Source organism: Mytilus trossulus, chromosome 12 (assembly GCF_036588685.1).
Source record: "Mytilus trossulus isolate FHL-02 chromosome 12, PNRI_Mtr1.1.1.hap1, whole genome shotgun sequence".
Classification (NCBI taxonomy): Eukaryota; Metazoa; Mollusca; class Bivalvia; order Mytilida; family Mytilidae; genus Mytilus; species Mytilus trossulus.
In genome coordinates this window covers 51,109,302-51,133,145 of record NC_086384.1, presented here as the reverse complement: position 1 = coordinate 51,133,145, position 23,844 = coordinate 51,109,302, and positions in this window count along the sequence as shown.

The window sequence follows — 23,844 nt, the reverse complement described above, 5'->3', positions numbered from 1 at the left end:
TGAAGTCTGGAGCTGGCATGTCAGTTAACTGCTAGTAGTCTGTTGTTATTTATGTATTATTGTCATTTTGTTTATTTTCTTTGGTTACATCTTCTGACATCAGACTCGGACTTCTCTTGCACTGAATTTTAATGTGCGCATTGTTATGCGTTTACTTTTCTACATTGGTTAGAGGTATAGGGGGAGGGTTGAGATCTCACAAACATGTTTAACCCCGCCGCATTTTTGCGCCTGTCCCAAGTCAGGAGCCTCTGGCATTTGTTAGTCTTGTATTATTTTAATTTTAGTTTCTTGTGTACAATTTGGAAATTAGTATGGCGTTCATTATCACTCAACTAGTATAAATTTGTTTAGGGGCCAGCTGAAGTACGCCTCCGGGTGCGGGAATTTCTCGCTTCATTGAAGACCTTTTGGTGACCTTCTGCTGTTGTTTTTTTTATTTAGTCGGGTTGTTGTCTCTTTGACACATTCCCCATTTCCATTCTCAATTTTACGTATGGTTTGGGTTATAGGTTGAGATCTAGACATTATAAGCATAGTGCTCATTAGTTTAGCCTTGGTATAAAACACATAGTGCTCAGGACGATGAATATTGAAAAAGGAAAAAGAAACCGAATAAGGAAATGAAAATCGAATAAGGAACTAGAAACCGAATAAGGAAATCGAAACCGAATAAGGAAATAGAAACCCAATAAGGAAATAGAAACCCAATAAGGAAATAGAATCCGATTCAGGGGATAGAAACCGTAAAAGGAAATGAATATGAAAAAGGAAATGAAAATCGAATAAGGAAAAAGAAATTGAATAAGGAAACGAAAATAAATGAGGAAAAAAAAAATTTGAGAAAAAAAAAAATTTGAGGAAAAAAATTTTGAGGAAAAAAAAATTTTGAGGAAAAAAAAAATTTGAGGAAAAAAAAATTTGAGGAAAAAAAATTTTGAAGCAAAAAAAAATTTAGTTTGGACTTGTAATATTTTTCAAAATTGAATATCGAAATAGGAAAAAGGAACCGAATAAGGAAATGGAAATCGAATAAGGAAATGGAAATCGAATAAGGAAATGAAAATCCGATATGGAAATAGAAACCGAATAAGGAAATAGAAACCGAATAAGGAAATAGAAACGGAATAAGGAAACAGCAATCGAATAAGGAAATGAAAATCGAATAAGGAAATAGAAACCGAATAAGGAAATAGAAACCGAAAAAGGAAATGAATATTGAAAAAGGAAAAAGAAACCGAATAAGGAAATGGAAATCGAATAAGGAAATGGAAATCGAATAAGGAAATGAAAATCCAATAAGGAAATAGAAACCGAATAAGGAAATAGAAACCGAAAAAGGAAATGAATATTGAAAAAAGAAAAAGAAACCGAATAAGGAAATGAAAATTGAATAAGGAACTAGAAACCGAAAAAGGAAATGAATATTGAAAAAAGAAAAAGAAACCGAATAAGGAAATGAAAATCGAATAAGGAACTAGAAACCGAATAAGGAAATCGAAACCGAATAAGGAAATAGAAACCCAATAAGGAAATAGAAACTAAATAAGGAAATAGAAATCGAAAAAGGAAATGAATATTGAAAAAGGAAAAAGAAACCGAATAAGGAAAAAGAAACCGAATAAGGAAATAGAAACCGAATAAGGAAATAGAAACTGAATAAGGAAATAGAAACCGAAAAAGGAAATGAATATTGAAAAAGGAAAAAGAAACCGTATAAGGAAATGGAAATTGAATAAGGAAATGAAAATCCAATAAGGAAATAGAAACCGAATAAGGAAATGAAAATTGAATAAGGAAAAAGAAACCAAATAAGGAAACAGAAACCGAATTAGGAAAAAGAAACCGAAAAAGGATATGAATATTGAAAAAGGAAAAAGAAACCGAATAAGGAAATGAAATTTGAATAAGGAAATGGAAATCGAATAAGGAAATGAAAATCCAATAAGGAAATAGAAACCGAATAAGGAAATAGAAACCGAAAAAGGAAATGAATATTGAAAAAGGAAAAAGAAATGGAATAAGGAAATGGAAATCGAATAAGGAAATGGAAATCGAATAAGGAAATGAAAATCCAATAAGGAAATAGAAACCGAATAAGGAAATAGAAACCAAAAAGGAAATGAATATTGAAAAAGGAAAAAGAAACTGAATAAGGAAATGAAAATCGAATAAGGAACTAGAAACCGAATAAGGAAATTAAAACCGAATAAGGAAATAGAAACCCAATAAGGAAATAGAAACTAAATAAGGAAATAGAAACCAAATGAGGAAATGAATATTGAAAAAGGAAAAAGAAACCGAATAAGGAAAAAGAAACCGAATAAGGAAATAGAAACCGAATAAGGAAATAGAAACTGAATAAGGAAATAGAAACCGAAAAAGGAAATGAATATTGAAAAAGGAAAAAGAAACCGTATAAGAAAATGGAAATTGAATAAGGAAATGAAAATCCAATAAGGAAATAGAAACCGATTAAGGAAATGAAAATTGAATAAGGAAAAAGAAATCAAATAAGGAAACAGAAACTGAATAAGGAAATAGAAATGAAAAAGGAAATGAATATTGAAAAAGGAAAAAGAAACCGAATAAGGAAATGAAAATCGAATAAGGAACTAGAAACCGAATAAGGAAATCGAAACCGAATAAGGAAATTGAAACCGAATAAGGAAATAGAAACCCAATAAGGAAATAGAAACCCAATAAGGAAAAAGAATCCGATTCAGGGAATAGAAACCGAAAAAGGAAATGAATATGAAAAAGGAAATGAAAATCGAATAAGGAAAAAGAAATTGAATAAGGAAACGAAAAAAAATGAGGAAAAAAAAAATTTGAGAACAAAAATTTGAGGAAAAAAAATTTTGAGGAAAAAAAATTTGAGAAAAAAAAAATTTTGAGGAAAAAAAATTTGAGGAAAAAAAATTTGAGAAAAAAAAAATTTGAGAAAAAAAAAAAATTTGATGAAAAAAATTTTGAGAAAAAAAAAATTTTGAGGAAAAAAAATTTTTGAGGAAAAAAATTTTTGAAGCAAAAAAAATTTAGTTTGGACTTGTAATATTTTTCAAAATTGAATATCGAAATAGGAAAAAGGAACCGAATAAGGAAATGGAAATCAAATAAGGAAATGGAAATCGAATAAGGAAATGAAAATCCAATAAGGAAATAGAAACCGAATAAGGAAATAGAAACCGAATAAGGAAATAGAAACCGAATAAGGAAACAGCAATCGAATAAGGAAATGAAAATCGAATAAGGAAATAGAAACCGAATAAGGAAATAGAAACCGAAAAAGGAAATGAATATTGAAAAAGGAAAAAGAAACCGAATAAGGAAATGGAAATCGAATAAGGAAATGGAAATCGAATAAGGAAATGAAAATCCAATAAGGAAATAGAAACCGAATAAGGAAATAGAAACCGAAAAAGGAAATGAATATTGAAAAAGGAAAAAGAAACCGAATAAGGAAATGAAAATCGAATAAGGAACTAGAAACCGAATAAGGAAATCGAAACCGAATAAGGAAATAGAAACCCAATAAGGAAATAGAAACTAAATAAGGAAATAGAAACCGAAAAAGGAAATGAATATTGAAAAAGGAAAAAGAAACCGAATAAGGAAAAAGAAACCGAATAAGGAAATAGAAACCGAATAAGGAAATAGAAACTGAATAAGGAAATAGAAACCGAAAAAGGAAATGAATATTGAAAAAGGAAAAAGAAACCGTATAAGGAAATGGAAATTGAATTAGGAAATGAAAATCCAATAAGGAAATAGAAACCGAATAAGGAAATGAAAATTGAATAAGGAAATGAAAATCCAATAAGGAAAAAGAAATCAAATAAGGAAACAGAAACCGAATTAGGAAAAAGAAACCGAAAAAGGAAATGAATATTGAAAAAGGAAAAAGAAACCAAATAAGGAAATGAAATTTGAATAAGGAAATGGAAATCGAATAAGGAAATGAAAATCCAATAAGGAAATAGAAACCGAATAAGGAAATAGAAACCGAAAAAGGAAATGAATATTGAAAAAGGAAAAAGAAACGGAATAAGGAAATGGAAATCGAATAAGGAAATGGAAATCGAATAAGGAAATGAAAATCCACTAAGGAAATAGAAACCGAATAAGGAAATAGAAACCGAAAAAGGAAATGAATATTGAAAAAGGAAAAAGAAACCGAATAAGGAAATGAAAATCGAATAAGGAACTAGAAACCGAATAAGGAAATGAAAATTGAATAAGGAAAAAGAAATCTAATAAGGAAACAGAAACCGAATAAGGAAATAGAAACGAAAAAGGAAATGAATATTGAAAAAGGAAAAAGAAACCGAATAAGGAAATGAAAATCGAATAAGGAACTAGAAACCGAATAAGGAAATCGAAACCGAATAAGGAAATAGAAACCCAATAAGGAAATAGAATCCGATTCAGGGAATAGAAACCGAAAAAGGAAATGAATATGAAAAAGGAAATAAAAATCGAATAAGAAAAAAGAAATTGAATAAAGAAACGAAAAAAAATGATGAAAAAAAAAATTTTAGAAAAAAAATTTGAGGAAAAAAAATTTTGAGGAAAAAAAATTTGAGGAAAAAAAATTTTGAGGAAAAAAATTTGAGGAAAAAAAAATTTGAGGAAAAAAAAAATTTGAGAAAAAAAAAATTTGAGGAAAAAAATTTTGAGGAAAAAAAAATTTTGAGGAAAAAAAATTTTGAGGAAAAAAAAATTTTGAGGAAAAAAAATTTTGAGGAAAAAAAAATTTGAAGCAAAAAAAAATTTAGTTTGGACTTGTAATATTTTTCAAAATTTGAATATCGAAAAAGGAAAAAGGAAAAAGGAACCAACTTGTGTCTGGTTTATATTTTTTGTTTGGGCATGTATCATATTTTCCCTCCGGTTTATATGATCCGTTCATCCTATATATTGACTCTTAAAATTCAAGAGTTAATCTAAAAATGAGGGTACTTTCTCTAAAAATGAGGGTGCTTTTTATATGGCCTTCCAAATACCGTTTCGATCCCTAACATCACTGAAGAGACATTTAAATTTTTATTGTCGAAATCCGGATATGGTGTACTAAAGAAATATTGACACCGAATGTTTGTGGCACAACATCCTGTCCACAAGTTAACAATTTTTTTTTTCTGTGACGTATTAAATTTATAATAAGATCCATTTTGTTACAACCTGTGATCAATTTTATTTGGCAATCGCCAATGGCAGTCAGCAGGGTTAAAGAACATCAGTTGTTCGACCTGTTAGTCAAATGCGTTTTGTTTAAATATACTTTTTCACTCTTTTGGTCTTTTGGAAAATGTTGTTTGTGCTGTTTTAGACCCTTCTACAACGAAATTTGTTTGACATGCACACGTATAAAAATTGCGGTTTTTATCCAACGCAGTCATAGGTTTGAACGTAGTTTTCAATTTAGACTCGTATATATATATATATATATATATATACATAAGTACGTCTGAGTCAGTGACAACCCTACAACAGATGTATCCATCGGATCGCCATCAATGATGGTGATACATGGCTGTGTACATAATGTATATACAACTCGTCTAAACATCAACCCAACAATGGCCACCGAAAGCTCTTTTTTTGAGAGCCCAGGTGGTCGTGTGGTCTAGCGGGACGGCTGCAGTGCAGGCGATTTGGTGTCACGATATCACAGAAGCATGGGTTCGAATCCCGGCGAGGGAAGAACCAAAAATTTGCGAAACTGCCATGAGCCGTCTCGCTAGACCACACGACCACCTGGGCTCTCAAAAAAAGAGCTTTCGGTGGCCATATGTTATATATATAGACACACACACTGTGAATTGTAATCCTTATTTCAATATTTAAGTTACCTGGGTGCGATGCTTCGTTAAATTGAAAATTGTCAATTTTAAGAAGCAGTTCTTGGAATCCGTCAGCATCTTTTATGTTTATCAAACTAATCTGAAAACAAAAATAATATCGTTCTATATTTATGTAAAAAACAATTGCTTCACTTTTCTTCCTTTTCTTTGTTTTCCTTTTACTCTATGTTACTTTTGTAGTTTGCACTTACTTTTTATGTCTATACAAGAACTGGATCTTCTTTCTCTGTAATGAATGCATAAACTCAGTGGCGGATCCAGAGGGGATCCGAGGGTTGGAACCCCCCTTTTTTGGCCGATCAATGCATTTGAATGGGGACATTTATTTGGAACCCTCCCCCTTTATTATGGGTTTGGAACCCCCTTTTTAAAATGGCTGGATCCGCCCCTGAAAATACATAAGTGTCATTATAAACAAGTTTATATTGCTGGGTCTTCCGTGGATCCACGAAACATCTTTTTAGATAATAAACCTCAATTTTAACAGCTATCAAAGCATAATTGTGTTACTATCTATGATAGAGGTAGCGTGACCCCGCGATGTGGATACCAAAACATTTCAAAGATCTTTTAGTGTACATCTAATCTAATAAAATTGAGAATGGAAATGGTAAATATGTTAAAGAGACAACTACCCGACCAAAGAGCAGACAACTTGTTTAAAAACAGATTTTTATGACAAAAGAAATGATTTCATCTTCCCAATTGGGAAATCTTCATTTCTATGTAGCAACATTCCAGCAGCACACGCATATGGAGTTTGTGACCCACCGAATTTAGACTTATCATGGGTTTGTAAGTTCTTACACAGGACGGGTGTCACATGTGGAACAGGATCTGCTTACCTCTCCGGAGTATAACCCCTAGTTTCGATGTTGCTCAGTCTTTATATTTTTATGCTGTGTTTTTTGTACTGTTGTTTATTTGTCTTTTTAACCATGGCGTTAATACCAGATTCGTTATCATTCGCCTCTCTTTTATAGTAGTTCTCAGTGATGTAGGTATGTCACGGTGAAATTGTTGTAAAATGGATTGCCAAAATATGTTCTCAATATTAAATATGTCACAGTTTTTATCTAATATAATAGATTCTGGTTGGACATAATTTATGCAAGTTTCCAGCAAACCGTCAAAACCCCATTATTTGACACGCAAGTCCACTTTTTTTTAACGTCGGGGAAGAGAGTTTACGGATGAGCTAGACACGAAGGCCGTACGGAGACCTATAGTTGTTAATGTTTGTGTCATTTTGGTTTTTTGTGGATAGTTGTCTCATTGGTAATCATACCACATCTTTTTTATACGTACATTGATGGGATATTTTTTCCTGAAGGAGAGAGGCGAAGGATATCAAAGGGACATTCAATTTGAAACTAAGATTTTTTACTCGACATAAGTCGGAAATAAACTGATGACGCCATTGCTTAATTTTTGTTTACTGAAATTTGATTGAACTGACATTTTTCAAATTTTCGTTTGAAACCTAGGATTTTTCCTCTTCCCACTTTTTCTCAATATGCATAATCAAATTTCGCGCGCTCGTTCATAATGATTTAAACTTATAGAAATAACGAAATCAGAGTTCTATATCAGTCTTTTAAATTAGAATAGTTATCAAAGGTATCAGGATTATGATTTAGTACGCCAGACGCGCGTTTCGTCTAAACATAAGATTCATCAGTGACGCTCAGATCAAGATAGTTATGAAGCCAAATAAGTACAAATTTGAAGAGCATTGAGAATGTCGTTTCCTGTTCCGATGAACGCCCAAACATCAATATAGATTATTGAAATGACAAATGTAACATAAGCAAAAAATATGTATTAGGTCCAAATTACGATTACATACCTTCGATTTGATATCAAAAGTTCCTATCTCTGGGATTACTGTCGTAGATTCAAAGTTATAATCATATTTGTATCCAAGCTTAAAGTTCAAGAAATTCCCATTATTAACGCCAGCCATGGACAGATTTGTCCACATTAATATGAAGGACCAGGACCATATTAAAAGGTCCATCATGTCTCCGAGAAGACTTCAAAATATTTAGTCCGATAAATTTATAACATGATCATCTCTAATGTATGACACACGGCGAACATTTGGCAGCGTTTAAATATCACAGTCTGATTATCTTCAGCTTTAGTACTAACCATAATTTCTTTAAAATTTCACAAGGGCATGGACGAGATATAATTTCAGAAACTTTTTAAAGACTCTAATTCGATGATTGATCCTGTTTTCAGCGTAGTTTATTTGAGAGAAAAAACATGAATAAATATCTTAAGGGTGGAAATCTCGAAATAACTATAATATAAAAAATCGGATTTAAATCTCAACGCGGACGAAGTTTAAATTATACACAAAAGACAATGGATTTCAAACAAGAATCTTATATTTATCTTTAAATGCATCAAAATTAAAATCCTCAGTTTAGTTAATGAATAGTGTACAAAAGAGTATCATCGTAGCGTTAATTTGAGGCCAAATCAAGATTGAAGACCAGTCAGGTATAATACAAAACTTTATGTTTTATATCATGTTCAAAAGGTTGTAGGGTTGGCTTGTTACGTATAACTATTCTTAAAACAATTATTTATTTACAAAATGGACTAAGAGTTTTTAGCGCAACATAATCAATACGAGCTTGTCATTCAAGTTCATGGTAATGCTTTGAATTAAAATTATGAAATAACTTCAAAATCACGATTAAAAGATCTTCGTCTTGGCAGAAATCTACATGGACGTATTGGCAGAATGGAAAGGGCGAAATTTTACCGTGACTGACTGCTCTTCCTCTTTGAGGTTGAATTCATGAATGAAATTATTTTGAAATATCAACTTCCATAAGAATTAAGCATTTTGCAGGATTGTTGTTTCATCATTACGAATGGCTAAAACAAGTTTTGTTATCAATTTCTTCTTTACTTTTTGATACGAGCATAACTGATGAGTCTATCGTAATACCATTTGTTTATTAGCAACCATATGGCCTTCAACAACGGGAATCACCTATACCGTATACTCGGCTATACATTGGCGTGTCATGAAAACTATGAAAAAAATGAACAAATCAATCGAGGAAACTAACGTCATACTTTATAACAAAACAATTTGCGAAAAACAAATATGACAAACATAAACCTACGACAACCACGACAACCTACGAAGCATATCTAAAAAAAAATTAAAATAAATACGACCCACCTTTTCCTCGAAAAATAGAATACCTTATCTTTTTCAAACCTTTTAAACATTATGTTTATGTCATGATTACTGAAGATGTTTTAAAATATAGTTTGTACACTGTAGTTCAGAAAGATCGCTTATGATGTACCCAAGACGTGATAGACATGTTGAAATTTACGTACTTAACATAAAACGGTTATTTCATGTAAAGGGTTAAGTCAATATATATCTGAGCAATTAAAGCTATACTTAAAAATACTTTACACACATTAAACTTTTTGTAACATGCATCTTATTGTATTATACTTAAGGAGCATACATCTTTTGGCTAAATCTGTTGCTAATATAATACAATGACTGCGCAAGGTCTCAACTTAGTCAATATTTCATTTCAGCAATGCATCTCTTGTACAGAAAGCTTAACCTCAGGTTCTATACCAGTACTGTAGGAACAATATGATATGTCATTGACAATTGTTTTTTTCAAGCGTTACGTTTCTCAATGACAAAAATACCGAACTCCGAGGAAAATCATAAGCGGAAGCTCAAACACATCAAACGAATTGATAACAGCTGTCATATTCCTGACTTGGAACAAGCATTTTCTTATGAAGGAAATTTATTATGGATTAAGTTTTACTTATTCAAATAATCGTTTATGTTCAAGAAAAAGATAGCTAATTGATAAAATATTGGAAAATAGTTAGTATTACTCAAAAGTTATAAAAACACTTTTAACATTATTTTTTACAAATCTTACTGAAACTGAATTTTTATTTGATGCGATGGCACATTTAGAATTTTTATTTGTTATCCAGTCACAAACAAATAAAGAAAATCAAAATGGTTAAATTATATTAAAAAGATAACACACCCTTTCCTCGAAAAAAAACCCCACCTTTTTAAAGACTTTTTAAAATTCTGTTTATTTCAATGATGACTGAAATGTCAATATAGTCTGTAAACTGTAGTCCACAAAGGTCACTTATGATGTATCCGAGACACACATTAAACTCTTTGTTAAATACATCTTATTATATAATAGCAAAACATCTTTTGGGTAAATCTGTTGCAGTCACAAGGTCTCAACATGAAGATATTTTAACAGGTTTGCTGTTTTGTACTAAATGTAAAAAGTTTGAATCAGAATGTGGAAGACAAAATTCAAAAATGTGAACCCTCGTGAAAATCTGAAGAAAACTCTTAGAAAAAAGTGAAATAGCAGAAATACTGAACTCTGAGGAAAATTTAAAACGGAAAGTCCCTAATCAAAAGGCAAACTCAAAAGCTCAAACACATCAACGAAACGCGCGTCTGGCGCAATTATAAAATGTCAAACATTATATCTAAAATGAGTTTTTTTGCAAACACTGTGTCGATGCAACTACTGGAGGAGTTTTCAATTGATTATTCCCCGAGAGGATCACCATCCCAGTAGTCAACAATTCTGTGTTGTTAACTATCAACTAACCGTTTAGAAAATACCTCAGGAATAGACAACCTTAGCTGTATTTGGCAAAACGTTTAGGGATTTTTGGTCTTCCATGCTCTTTGCGTCGGATGTTCATATGAAAAAATCATAATCTTTCAGTCAGTTTAATTGAAGTCTGGAGCTGGCATGTCAGTTAACTGCTAGTAGTCTGTTGTTATTTATGTATTATTGTCATTTTGTCTATTTTCTTTGGTTACATCTTCTGACATCAGACTCGGACTTTTCTTGAACTGAATTTTAATGTGCGTATTGTTATGCGTTTATATTTCTACATTGGTTAGAGGTATAGGGGGAGGGTTGAGATCTCACAAACATGTTTAACCCCGCCGCATTTTTGCGCCTGTCCCAAGTCAGGAGCCTCTGGCCTTTGTTAGTCTTGTATTATTTTTATATTAGTTTCTTGTGTACAATTTGGAAATTAGTATGGCGTTCATTATCACTGAACTAGTATATATTTGTTTAGGGGAAAGCTGAAGGACGCCTCCGGGTGCGGGAATTTCTCGCTACATTGAAGACCTGTTGGTGACCTTCTGCTGTTGTTTTTTATTTGGTCGGGTTGTTGTCTCTTTGACACATTCCCCATTTCCATTCTCAATTTTATCTTCAATTTCGTCCTTTATTTTTAACTTTTTTTCTCTCTTTTTTTTTGGTTATTCGAGCATCACTGGTGACTCTTTTTATAGCCGTAACGCGCGTCTGGTGCAAAAACAAAATTTCAATACTGGTATCTATGATAAGGTTTTTAGGTGTATTTACCCCAAAAATAAGCAAAGAAATATCGATGATGAATTATTGAATTGCAAGTAGATATTTCAAACTCATCAAAACCATACTCATGTGACCTTCAATTTAACCCATTATATGGAGATTGGTTACGCATGCATAATTTGTGTTCAGCCATTAAAAGAAAACAATGCCAACATTTAAAGTGAAAAAAAAGTGAACCATTTCGTTGACTGATTAGATTGATAAAAAAATATTTCTTAAGCAGGTAAAAACGTTAATTAACTTATTCTTTAAACCCATATCACGAAATCAAACAGACCTATGAAAATATAATCTATTTATGTTTATATTAGGCTATGTGACCGTCGTAATTATTCGGCGATCATCACAATAGTTAATTAGACTGCGTCTTGGCTAAAATACACTGTAGTAAATTCTTATATAGGTGTATATTATCCAGTACGTGTTTTGTGAACTGTTCAGACTCATTGTAATTGGGTTAATTTTAAGTATGATATAGATCAAATATGAGAATGTAAGTCAAATCGGTGAACATGAATTTTACAGCTAGTGCCCCGTTAACTTAGTTAAGTTAAAATATGTCTATTCGTAGTGGATTGGGAAAACAGTTTGTGCAACTTATATTAATTCCTTTCCACTTTACAGGTCACGGCGAGTGCTGCCTAGTAGCGGTATTAGCCTGCGCTTTATCAAAATCTACAAGGGTGTTTTTATATACATGCAAGGGATAAGGCTCTCTAGTAAAACGAGTCAACCTCAGTTGATCGTCCCTTTCCCACGGTCTATTATCGTTTCTCAAAACCATACTCGCAAGTGGTGTCAAGGGAGAGCCAAAAGTTCAGTACCTGAAATTTTCTCCCCGGAGCGGGTATCGAACCAAGAACCGCTGTGTTAGAAGTAACACGCACTTACCACTACGCCTGGCTTTCCTAAAAATTACTGGGGCAGCAAGTCAACCCAAACACTGGTTGTCTGAAAATTTAAGGGTACAAAAATCAAAACCTGATAAACATTTTCATCCGATATCTGATTTGCTCTTTATGCTTTAGTTTCATAGACATAAGCTAAAACCTGCATTTTACCCATATGTTCCGCTTCGGTAAAAATGAAGACGTAGAAAGTAGCATTTGCTTTACCCTCGCTTTTTAAGAGTTATGGTTACCTGTATTTATATCAAAATGATGCAACGTACTTTTCTTTGATTTTTGCACCACATTATTACCCAAGTTGAACAGTTTAGTGTGTACCTGTTATCCAAGGCTTTCATATTTGTACTAGTCTTTCGATTGTGTATCGTTACAACTCGCTTAAAATATTATGTTGAAAGAGAGAATTGAATAACAGTATACTACTATATTGCCTTTATTTATCTAAGGGAGTATATAAACTGAGTTGTATTTGAGTATTTATGCACCGGACGAACCCCTACCTTGAATATTTTTGTTAACAATTATTAATCAAATGTATGACATCACAAAATGGTATTTATCGCCTTGTTCTAATCATGATCATTCTGCTGTCTGATGTTCATTTTTTGCCAGATACGGTCTCTCTGATATATAACTCATATTTATTTACTATGTTAATACTGTCTGGTTACAGGTAGTTTTGTACTAATCCGTAACTATATCTTATTTGCGGATCAGGACCTGCTTTCCGCTGGACTCGCGGCAACTGAGACCACACATGATCTCTGGTAGGGTGTGTGTCGATTCGTCTATAGTTTTCTATGTTGGGTTTTGTTTGTTGTTGTTTGTTAGTTGGTAGTCGTTTTGCCTTTGAATTGCTAGTTTGTTTATAAATTGTGAGTGTGTATATTTCTAAGGTATCTTTTGCCTCTGTCTTGCATGGGCACATGCATATCATGAACCTTGAAACTAATTAAAGAATTACTTGTAAATATATTCGTAGAAACGCTTATCATTTAATCTAAATGGTATTTAGAGACAGTCTTATTTTCAATCTTCGTCAAGTCCATTTGTCGGAAATCTGGTTGTCTATCACAGACACAACACAGACTGATTCGACAATCATTTTCATCCTCCATTATTTGCAATTACCACGTTTGCAATTTGACTTCACCACCCAATAGATTTCCCTGGATACACCTCAGGGAGCTAACATAAGTTTTTAAGGGAGGGGGCTAGGATGAAATTTGAAAAAAAGACAGGACAGGAGTTTCGAAAAAAAAAACCCAGGCAGGATGAGGAACTTTGCCAAAAAAAGGCAGCACTCGCACCCACAAAATGGAAAGGGATAAATAAAAGTTGCAAAACTTGTTTCCCAATCCACTATAAATAAATATGTTTAAACTAAAAAAAAAAAAGGCAGGATGACAATTTATGTAAAAAAAAGTCAAGATACACTAATGAAAAAAAGGCAGGACCAAATAGAGTGAAAAATTAAAAAGCAGGACAGAGCTGACAAAAAGTGCAGGATATTATTTTTTTTATCCTAAACCCTCCCCATTTCCCCCGTTAAAATCAAATGGTAGCTCCCTGAACTGAATATACTTTAGAATGCCCACACATAAAAACCTCCCCTATATCTTATATGTTACTTTGATATTTATTACTTAGATTGCACGTACCTTTACAACCTTTTATGTTATAAGTATTCATATTTGATTCACAACACATCCAAAGTAGGTAGTTACATAGTAAATCTAATGGTTTTTTTTTCTAATATAATACATAATGACTATTTGGAAATATATATTTTAGAAGCAAATAAACTCATCATATATACCAGGATGACGTTGTTCGAAAGAACACATATCTCATTTGAATATCAGGTATAGTGAAAGCATATATGTCTCCCCTTTTTGTAATTTTGATAATGCAAATGTTGAAATTAAAATGTAGATTATGCATATACTAGTATATAAATATTTTCAACTCCCTCTGGCAAACTTGGCTTTAGATGAATTTTGCTATTTTCTTTCGGTATTTTCTGACATATAGCTCTTCAGCGGTTTCGGTACTTATGCATCTTCGGATCTCAAATGTTTGGCTTTGAGCGTTCCTGGTGCAGGTAAATCCAGAAAAGCCCTTCAGACGCAAGAAATTATTTAACGTGTTGTTTTCATTCTTAAACCCGAGTTGTTGTCTGGAATCTAGAAAATTGCTTGTTTTGGCCCCTAAATCTCATATAAACACCCCCAAACTCAATCCCAGCCTTCCTTTTGTGGGACAATGTTAGAGAGATCAATACATTTACACACAAGTTATTCTCCAAAAACTACAAACATGTTAGTTTTTGGCCCCCCTTTTGGCCCTTAATGCCTAAACTGTTGGCACCATAACCACCAAAATGAAATGAACTTTTTACTAGTGGTATTAAATATTTTGGAACAATTTCTGAGCAATTGAAATACTTATACACAAGTTAATATACTGAATGTAAACAATGTTGTTTTGATCTTCTTATTAAATTTCATTGAGATCCATTCACTAAGACTTAAGTTCTTGCTTCGGACGATGACGCCGCTGACGGCGACATCATACCATCATATGACCCATAAAAAAAATTGCGGTCGTATAAGAATAGCAAGTGAATAATTCAAACTCATTAAATCCGTATTCATGTAACCTTCAATTCAAACCATTAGCTAGATAGTTATCAAAAGTACCAGGATTATAATTTTATACGCCAGACGCGCGTTTCGTCTACACAAGACTCATCAGTGACGCTCAGATCAAAATAGTTAAAAAGCAAACAAATACAAAGTTGAAGAGCATTGAGGATCCAAAATTCTCAAAAGTTGTGCCAAATACGGCTAAGGTAATCTACTCCTGGGGTAAGAAAATCATTAGTTTTTCGGAAAATTTAAAGTTTTGTTAACAGAAAATTTATAAAATGACCATATAATTGATATTCATGTCAACACCGAAGTGCTGACTACTGGGCTGGTGATACCCTCGGGGACGAAACGTCCACCAGCATTGGCATCGACCCAGTGGTGTAAATAGTTATCAAAAGTACCAGGATTATAATTTTATACGCCAGACGCGCGTTTCGTCTACATAAGACTCATCAGTGACGCTCAGATCAAAATAGTTAAAAAGCCAAACAAATACAAAGTTGAAGAGCATTGAGGACCCAAAATTCTCAAAAGTTGTGTCAAATACGGCTAAGGTAATCTACTCCTGGGGTAAGAAAATCATTAGTTTTTGGGAAAATTTAAAGTTTTGTAAACAGAAAATTTAAAAAATGACCATATAATTGATATTCATGTCAACACCGAAGTGCTGACTACTGGGCTGGTGATACCCTCGGGGACGAAACGTCCACCAGCAGTGGCATCGACCCAGTGGTGTAAATAGTTATCAAAAGTACCAGGATTATAATTTTATACGCCAGACGCGCGTTTCGTCTACATAAGACTCATCAGTGACGCTCAGATCAAAATAGTTAAAAAGCCAAACAAATACAAAGTTGAAGAGCATTGAGGACCCAAAATTCTCAAAAGTTGTGCCAAATACGGCTAAGGTAATCTACTCCTGGAGTAAGAAAATCATTAGTTTTTGGGAAAATTTAAAGTTTTGTAAACAGAAAATTTATAAAATGACCATATAATTGATATTCATGTCAACACCGAAGTGCTGACTACTGGGCTGGTGATACCCTCGGGGACGAAACGTCCACCAGCAGTGGCATCGACCCAGTGGTGTAAATAGTTATCAAAAGTACCAGGATTATAATTTTATACGCCAGACGCGCGTTTCGTCTACATAAGACTCATCAGTGACGCTCAGATCAAAATAGTTAAAAAGCCAAACAAATACAAAGTTGAAGAGCATTGAGGACCCAAAATTCTCAAAAGTTGTGCCAAATACGGCTAAGGTAATCTACTCCTGGGGTAAGAAAATCAATAGTTTTTTCGGAAAATTTAAAGTTTTGTTAACAGAAAATTTATAAAATGACCATATAATTGATATTCATGTCAACACCGAAGTGCTGACTTCTGGGCTGGTGATACCCTCGGGGACGAAACGTCCACCAGCAGTGGCATCGACCCAGTGGTGTAAATAGTTATCAAAAGTACCAGGATTATAATTTTATACGCCAGACGCGCGTTTCGTCTACATAAGACTCATCAGGGACGCTCAGATCAAAATAGTTAAAAAGCCAAACAAATACAAAGTTGAAGAGCATTGAGGACCCAAAATTCTCAAAAGTTGTGCCAAATACGGCTAAGGTAATCTACTCCTGGAGTAAGAAAATCATTAGTTTTTCGGAAAATTTAAAGTTTTGTAAACAGAAAATTTATAAAATGACCATATAATTGATATTCATGTCAACACCGAAGTGCTGACTACTGGGCTGGTGATACCCTCGGGGACGAAACGTCCACCAGCAGTGGCATCGACCCAGTGGTGTAAATAGTTATCAAAAGTACCAGGATTATAATTTTATACGCCAGACGCGCGTTTCGTCTACATAAGACTCATCAGTGACGCTCAGATCAAAATAGTTAAAAAGCCAAACAAATACAAAGTTGAAGAGCATTGAGGACCCAAAATTCTCAAAAGTTGTGCCAAATACGGCTAAGGTAATCTACTCCTGGGGTAAGAAAATCATTAGTTTTTCGGAAAATTTAAAGTTTTGTAAACAGAAAATTTAAAAAATGACCATATAATTGATATTCATGTCAACACCGAAGTGCTGACTACTGGGCTGGTGATACCCTCGGGGACGAAACGTCCACCAGCAGTGGCATCGACCCAGTGGTGTAAATAGTTATCAAAAGTACCAGGATTATAATTTTATACGCCAGACGCGCGTTTCGTCTACATAAGACTCATCAGTGACGCTCAGATCAAAATAGTTAAAAAGCCAAACAAATACAAAGTTGAAGAGCATTGAGGACCCAAAATTCTCAAAAGTTGTGCCAAATACGGCTAAGGTAATCTACTCCTGGGGTAAGAAAATCATTAGTTTTTCGGAAAATTTAAAGTTTTGTAAACAGAAAATTTATAAAATGACCATATAATTGATATTCATGTCAACACCGAAGTGCTGACTACTGGGCTGGTGATACCCTCGGGGACGAAACGTCCACCAGCAGTGGCATCGACCCAGTGGTGTAAATAGTTATCAAAAGTACCAGGATTATAATTTTATACGCCAGACGCGCGTTTCGTCTACATAAGACTCATCAGTGACGCTCAAATCAAAATAGTTAAAAAGCCAAACAAATACAAAGTTGAAGAGCATTGAGGACCCAAAATTCTCAAAAGTTGTGCCAAATACGGCTAAGGTAATCTACTCCTGGGGTAAGAAAATCAATAGTTTTTTTCGGAAAATTAAAAGTTTTGTTAACAGAAAATTTATAAAATGACCATATAATTGATATTCATGTCAACACCGAAGTGCTGACTTCTGGGCTGGTGATACCCTCGGGGACGAAACGTCCACCAGCAGTGGCATCGACCCAGTGGTGTAAATAGTTATCAAAAGTACCAGGATTATAATTTTATACGCCAGACGCGCGTTTCGTCTACATAAGACTCCTCAGGGACGCTCAGATCAAAATAGTTAAAAAGCCAAACAAATACAAAGTTGAAGAGCATTGAGGACCCAAAATTCTCAAAAGTTGTGCCAAATACGGCTAAGGTAATCTACTCCTGGAGTAAGAAAATCATTAGTTTTTCGGAAAATTTAAAGTTTTGTAAACAGAAAATTTATAAAATGACCATATAATTGATATTCATGTCAACACCGAAGTGCTGACTACTGGGATGGTGATACCCTCGGGGACGAAACGTCCACCAGCAGTGGCATCGACCCAGTGGTGTAAATAGTTATCAAAAGTACCAGGATTATAATTTTATACGCCAGACGCGCGTTTCGTCTACATAAGACTCATCAGTGACGCTCAGATCAAAATAGTTAAAAAGCCAAACAAATACAAAGTTGAAGAGCATTGAGGACCCAAAATTCTCAAAAGTTGTGCCAAATACGGCTAAGGTAATCTACTCCTGGGGTAAGAAAATCATTAGTTTTTGGGAAAATTTAAAGTTTTGTAAACAGAAAATTTAAAAAATGACCATATAATTGATATTCATGTCAACACCGAAGTGCTGACTACTGGGCTGGTGATACCCTCGGGGACGAAACGTCCACCAGCAGTGGCATCGACCCAGTGGTGTAAATAGTTATCAAAAGTACCAGGATTATAATTTTATACGCCAGACGCGCGTTTCGTCTTCATAAGACTCATCAGTGACGCTCAGATCAAAATAGTTAAAAAGCCAAACAAATACAAAGTTGAAGAGCATTGAGGACCCAAAATTCTCAAAAGTTGTGCCAAATACGGCTAAGGTAATCTACTCCTGGAGTAAGAAAATCATTAGTTTTTCGGAAAATTTAAAGTTTTGTAAACAGAAAATTTATAAAATGACCATATAATTGATATTCATGTCAACACCGAAGTGCTGACTACTGGGCTGGTGATACCCTTGGGGACGAAACGTCCACCAGCAGGGGCATCGACCCAGTGGTGTAAATAGTTATCAAAAGTACCAGGATTATAATTTTATACGCCAGACGCGCGTTTCGTCTACATAAGACTCATCAGTGACGCTCAGATCAAAATAGTTAAAAAGCCAAACAAATACAAAGTTGAAGAGCATTGAGGACCCAAAATTCTCAAAAGTTGTGCCAAATACGGCTAAGGTAATCTACTCCTGGGGTAAGAAAATCATTAGTTTTTCGGAAAATTTAAAGTTTTGTAAACAGAAAATTTAAAAAATGACCATATAATTGATATTCATGTCAACACCGAAGTGCTGACTACTGGGCTGGTGATACCCTCGGGGACGAAACGTCCACCAGCAGTGGCATCGACCCAGTGGTGTAAATAGTTATCAAAAGTACCAGGATTATAATTTTATACGCCAGACGCGCGTTTCGTCTACATAAGACTCATCAGTGACGCTCAGATCAAAATAGTTAAAAAGCCAAACAAATACAAAGTTGAAGAGCATTGAGGACCCAAAATTCTCAAAAGTTGTGCCAAATACGGCTAAGGTAATCTACTCCTGGGGTAAGAAAATCATTAGTTTTCGGAAAATTTAAAGTTTTGTAAACAGAAAATTTATAAAATGACCATATAATTGATATTCATGTCAACACCGAAGTGCTGACTACTGGGCTGGTGATACCCTCGGGGACGAAACGTCCACCAGCAGTGGCATCGACCCAGTGGTGTAAATAGTTATCAAAAGTACCAGGATTATAATTTTATACGCCAGACGCGCGTTTCGTCTACATAAGACTCATCAGTGACGCTCAGATCAAAATAGTTAAAAAGCCAAACAAATACAAAGTTGAAGAGCATTGAGGACCCAAAATTCTCAAAAGTTGTGCCAAATACGGCTAAGGTAATCTACTCCTGGGGTAAGAAAATCATTATTTTTTTCGGAAAATTTAAAGTTTTGTTAACAGAAAATTTATAAAATGACCATATAATTGATATTCATGTCAACCCCGAAGTGCTGACTTCTGGGCTGGTGATACCCTCGGGGACGAAACGTCCACCAGCAGTGGCATCGACCCAGTGGTGTAAATAGTTATCAAAAGTACCAGGATTATAATTTTATACGCCAGACGCGCGTTTCGTCTACATAAGACTCATCAGTGACGCTCAGATCAAAATAGTTAAAAAGCCAAACAAATACAAAGTTGAAGAGCATTGAGGACCCAAAATTCTCAAAAGTTGTGCCAAATACGGCTAAGGTAATCTACTCCTGGGGTAAGAAAATCATTAGTTTTTCGGAAAATTTAAAGTTTTGTAAACAGAAAATTTATAAAATGACCATATAATTGATATTCATGTCAACACCGAAGTGCTGACTACTGGGCTGGTGATACCCTCGGGGACGAAACGTCCACCAGCAGTGGCATCGACCCAGTGGTGTAAATAGTTATCAAAAGTACCAGGATTATAATTTTATACGCCAGACGCGCGTTTCGTCTACATAAGACTCATCAGTGACGCTCAAATCAAAATAGTTAAAAAGCCAAACAAATACAAAGTTGAAGAGCATTGAGGACCCAAAATTCTCAAAAGTTGGTTACGCATCCATATTTTGTGTCCAGCCTTTAAAAGGAAAATAATGCCAGCAGTGAAAGTGAAACACAGGTGAACCGTTTCGTTAACTGATTCAATTCACAAAAAAACATTCTTATGCAGGTGAAAGCTTTAATAAACTTATTTTTTATAAACTATAACATGAAATCAATCAGACATATAAAAAATATTTGCGGGAGGTCGAAATCTATTGATATTTATATCTGGTTATGACAGTCGGTTGTACCCCTCATTTTGACATTTTTACCCATTATATCTGTCTGTTTTGTTCACACATTGGTGTCAATATAATGGAATTTGTTGCGACTTTCGTACATCTTCCTATATCTAAGTAACAGGTTTAGTAGCACTATATAACCAAGTTAAATCCACCATTTGATACATAAGAAAATGCCTGTACTAAGTCAGGAATATGAAAGTTGTTATAGTCACATGTCTGTGTTGACTTGAGTTATAAATGATATGTTCATAATTATATATTAACTGATAGCCAAACTTTGAATTTTAAAAAAATAAGGCTTTTCTACCTCAGGGATAGATTACCTTAGCTATATTTGGCAAAACTGTTAGGAATTATTGGTCCTCAATGCTCTTCAACTTCATACTTTATTTGGCTTTCAAACATTTTTTTATTCGAGCGTCACTGATGAGTCTTTTGGGTCCTGGTATATGATGAGTTTATTTGATGTGTTTGAGCTCTAGATTTTGCCATTTGATTAGGGACTTTCTGCTTTAAATTTTCCTTGGAGTTCATTATTTTCGTGATTTTACTTTTTTGTTGTATTGGGAGGTCACCTCAATAGTAAAAAGATGGCGTCTACATTAAAATAATCAATGAATTTCGGATATTTCATATCCAGTACTTGCTTTGTCAACTGTTTTTTTTTCAGACTAATTGTACTTTTGATATACGTTTTAGTTTGTTATAAATCAAATATGAGAATGTGTGTCAAATCGGTGACCATGAATTTGACAGCTAGTGCCCCTTTAACATAAGTGCTTCATCATAAATTGAATTTATCACCAACTTATACATGTAAAAGCAAGAAAATGTTGCAAAGTCAAGAGACCATGACTGAAGGAGCAAGACTAAATATTATCCAAGGGAATGATACGTGCCAATGCTTAAACAACTGCATACCAATTAACATTGGCCTACCACTAATGGTTCCCCTGAAATTTACTTCCTCAAAAATTAAACATGTAAATTAAGCAAAAGTTTCAAAGTCAATAGACCAGGACCCAGAGCGTTTGGCCAAATAATCTCCACGGAATGATATATTCCAATGCCTGTAAAATTGCATACCAAATATATTTCACCTACCAATAGGGGTTCCTCATAAACTGACCTAACACAAACTAATAAAAGTTAACTTAGCAAAAGTTAAAAAAGGCCATGAATGAAGAGGCATGGCAATATAATCTCTATGGAAATGAAATTTGCTATCTAAATCTAACTAGAGGCTCTCAAGAGCCTGTATCGCTCACCTGATTTTACCTTGGTTTTTGAAATCAAATAAAAAAAAAAAGTTTGGCTAAAATGTAACAACACTTGGGCACAACCTCATTAAGGAAAGGAACATTTATGCTATGTTTAGTTTCATTCAATTTAGTGGTTCTCTCAGAGAAGACATTTGTATGTATTTCCCATTGGGTCCTATGTTAAACTAAGTCCCCCGCTAGCGGCCATCTTGGATGATGGATTGGCTACAAAGTAACAACACTTGGTCAGCACCTCATAAGGAACATTCATGCCATGTTTGGTTTCATTCAATTCAGTGGTTCTCTAAAAGAAGTCATTTGTATGCATTTCCCGTAGGGTCCTATGTTAAACTAGTCCCTAACTGGCAGCCATCTTGGATGATGGATCGGCTACAAAGTAACAACACTTGGTCATCACCTCAGAAGTAACATTCATGCCATGTTTGGTTTCATTCCATTCACTGGCCCTCTAAAAGAAATCATTTGTATTCATTTTCCATAGGGTCTTATGTAAAACAAGTCCCCCGCTGGCGGCCATCTTGGATGATGGATTAGCTACAAAGTAGCAACACTTGGTCATCACCTCATTAGGAACATGCATGCCATGTTTGGTTTCAGTCCATTCAGTGGTTCTCTAAAAGAAGTCATTTGTATGCATTTCCCATAGGGTCCTATGTTAAACTAAGTCCCCTACTGGCGGCCATCTTGGATGATGGATCGGCTACAAAGTAACAACACTTGGTCAGCACCTCATAAGGCACATACATGCCATGTTTGGTTTTATTTCATTCAGTGGTTCTCTAAGAGAAGTCATTTGTATGTATTTTCTATAGGGTCTTATGTAAAACAAGTCCCCCGCTGGCGGCCATCTTGGATGATTGATCGGCTACAAAGTAGCAACACTTGGTCATCACCTCATTAGGAAAATTCATGCCATGTTTGGTTTCATTCCATTCAGTGGTTCTCTAAAAGAAGTCATTTTTATGCATTTCCCATAGGGTCCTATGTTAAACTAAGTCCCCTGCTGGCGGCAATCTTGGATGATGGATCGGATACAAAGTATCAACACTTAGTCTGCACCTGGTAAGGAACATTCATGCCATGTTTGGTTTCATTCCATTCAGTGGTTCTCTAAAAGAAGTCATTTGTATGCATTTCCCATAGGGTGGTCCTATGTTAAACTAAGTCCCCTGCTGGTGGCCATCTTGAATGATGGATCGGCTACAAAGTAACAACACTTGGTCAGCACCTCATAATGAACATTCATGCCATGTTTGGTTTCATTCCATTCAGTGGTTCTCTAGAAGAAGTTCAAAATGTAAAATGTTTACTACGACGGATGACGGATGACAGATGCCAAGTGATGAGAAAAGCTCACTTGGCCCTACTGGCCAGGTGAGCTAAAAATACGACTTGTTTCTGCCTAACTTAGAACCTAAAGAACTCACTGTTTTTGAAATCAAACAGAACATTTACTTTTAGACATTTGCTGTTTACAATTTATCTCTATTTATCATAATATTCAAGATAAAAACCCACAACTGCAAAACTTCCTTAAGGGCATACGATACAATTTTGATCCTGTATTTACAAGTTCATGAAAATTTGCATGTAGGCTATTTTTTACCTGATTAAATCAAATATGTAATAAAAAAATATACCTTCATGTGCTACTTTTTGAGTAAAATGAAATTTTAAAGTCGAAATTTTGTATATTTGCTCGAAATTCAGATTTGTGGCCGTAATTTCTTTTTCGAAACTTTTTTGTTATAAAAGATAAAAACAAATTGTTTTTTGCTAAATAATCAGTAATTTCTGTATTTTATAAATATCTTTAATAAATATGCAATTTTTTATTCAGAAGTAACTCATATTTATCAAATATTAATGAATTGAGGAAAACACATATTTTTTTTACTGCATGTTTATCACAATTAAAAAAAATCCTCTATTTACAGTTTTATAAAAT